The sequence below is a fragment of the Octopus bimaculoides genome, chromosome 14 (assembly GCF_046866305.1).
Source record: "Octopus bimaculoides isolate indiv1 chromosome 14, ASM4686630v1, whole genome shotgun sequence".
In the NCBI taxonomy this organism is placed as follows: Eukaryota; Metazoa; Mollusca; class Cephalopoda; order Octopoda; family Octopodidae; genus Octopus; species Octopus bimaculoides.
Genome location: NC_142941.1, coordinates 39,028,096 through 39,030,595, shown reverse-complemented (window position 1 = coordinate 39,030,595; position 2,500 = coordinate 39,028,096). Strand labels below are relative to the sequence as shown.

Sequence of the window (2,500 nt, the reverse complement as noted above, 5' to 3'; positions counted from 1 at the left end):
AAGTGCTCTCTTCTAGTTCAATTGATTTCATCAATTATGCTCCTGATGTACATACAATCTACATTCTATTATTTCCCAATTCTTCTAAAAGCTTTCTCACACAAATTAACATCTTTTTTTTTTTTGCTTTATGTTTCTTTTTTTATTTTATTATTATTATTTTACACTGTTCAATTGTCTTTTATATCCTTAACTAAACTCTAGCTGCCTTTATCGATATTACTTCCTTAAAGAACAGATTTTTGTCATGTAAACTTTTTGGCAATCTAAATACTTTTTAAATACATATTGTAATACATTTATTGTGCTTCTTAGCCAGCCAACTCATCCAAACTTGCCTTATACACTGCACCCAACAAAAAACCAGCATTTTATCGATTTCTTTGCTCAGGTACTAAACTACAAATTGAAAAGGGCGGATAAATATCTTTCTTGGAGGCATTTTTCTGTGGTGTAAGTAAAATTAATTAGCTTCAATTTGGAATTAAATATACAGGGCATAGTAAGTGTTCTTAGCTTCTGGTGTTTGAAAAAATAAATACTTAAAAACTTTTGAATTGAAGCTAATAAAATGTCTGTAATAATCAAGCAGTTTATGAACATGGTCGAGTAGAAGCTTTCTCCTTGCTTCACAATGATCACTATTAATTTAATCCTATCAAAGAATGGAAACTGCTGGAAATAGCTGCCAACAGACAAATCATACCTACAGTCTTATAAAAGGAAGGACACACTGGGTAGTGTTCTAGATATACAGACTGATGAATTGATTATAGCTGGACTGCTACTGATGATAGGTCTGCTTGGTCAGAGTTGACACAGGGTTAAATAACAAAGGCTATAAGCCAATAAGAGAACTCCATGTGATCATTCAAAGGGTTAGAAACTGCAGCCAAATATTCTGTGAACATCTTACTATTTAAAAAAAAAAGGACAGACTGAATGATGCAGTTGGGGTTACACTATTTTCGAAAAATATAGAATGGTCATGGTCGGAATCTCTTTGACCATAGGTCTCCTTCATAGGAGTTGACTTTGGGCTAAACAACAACAACAACAACAACAAGTAGGCAGAGATCCAATGAAGGAGCCACTTTATGATAGTTTGAATTGCATGATATAGCTGCCAAATTACTCACAAATTATACTTGACTGTCTTAAAAAAAGGAAGGACACATTTAATAATATAGTCCTAGATATGCAATGTCTCAGAGAAGGACAGAATGGTCATGGCAGGATGATACTCTGCTCAGTCAAGACTGACTGGAACTTAAAATATTAATACAGTTCTATATTTAAGAGATGACGAATTATTTACATTATTTACATTTGACGGATATTTGTCCTCATCTTGTTTGTTGTTAACACGTTTCAGCTGATATACCCTCCAGCCTTCGTCAGGTGTCTTAGGGAAACTTCGAACCTGGGTTCTCATTTCTAACGATGTTACTATCATTATATTATTATTACTATTATTAATCAGGTCACTGCTATGAATCGAACTCGGAATCTTGGGGTTAGTAGCCCGCGCTCTTAACCACTACGCCATATAATAATAATGATATAATAATAGTAACATCGTTAGGAATGAGAACCCAGGTTCGAAATTTCCCCAAGACACCTGACGAAGGCTGGAGGGTATATCAGCCGAAACGTTGTGTTAACAACAAACAAGATGAGGACAAATATCCGTCAAATGTAAATAATGTGAATAATGCTTGAAATATTAGTTTCAAATTTGGGCACAAGGCCAGCAATTTCGGGAAAGGGAGCTAGTCGATCGCATCGACCCCCAATGCTCAATTAGTAGTCGCTTTATCAATCCCAAAAGGTAAAGTTGACTTAAGTGGGGTTTGAACTCAGAACATAAAGGTGGACAAAATGCTGCTAAGTATATTGCTCACCATGCTAACGATTCTGCCAACTCGCTGCCTTAGCCAACTCACCACCTTATGCTAACCATGCTAACGATTCTGCCAACTCGCTGCCTTAGCCAACTCACCACCTTATGCTAACCATGCTAACGATTCTGCCAACTCGCTGCCTTAGCCAACTCACCACCTTATGCTAACCATGCTAACGATTCTGCCAACTCGCTGCCTTAGCCAACTCACCACCTTATGCTAACCATGCTAACGATTCTGCCAACTCGCTGCCTTAGCCAACTCACCACCTTATGCTAACCATGCTAACGATTCTGCCAACTCGCTGCCTTAGCCAACTCACCACCTTATGCTAACCATGCTAACGATTCTGCCAACTCGCTGCCTTAGCCAACTCACCACCTTATGCTAACCATGCTAACGATTCTGCCAACTCGCTGCCTTAGCCAACTCACCACCTTATGCTAACCATGCTAACGATTCTGCCAACTCGCTGCCTTAGCCAACTCACCACCTTATGCTAACCATGCTAACGATTCTGCCAACTCGCTGCCTTAGCCAACTCACCACCTTATGCTAACCATGCTAACGATTCTGCCAACTCGCTGCCTTAGCCA

General features: G+C 38.5%; 1 protein-coding gene across 2 annotated transcripts in view; it reads left to right on the top strand.

The window, feature by feature from the left end:
• Nucleotides 1-2,500, top strand: part of LOC128249439 (uncharacterized) — a 65,477-nt gene that overhangs the window by 1,671 nt on the left and 61,306 nt on the right. The gene's annotated exons all lie outside the window — the stretch shown is intronic.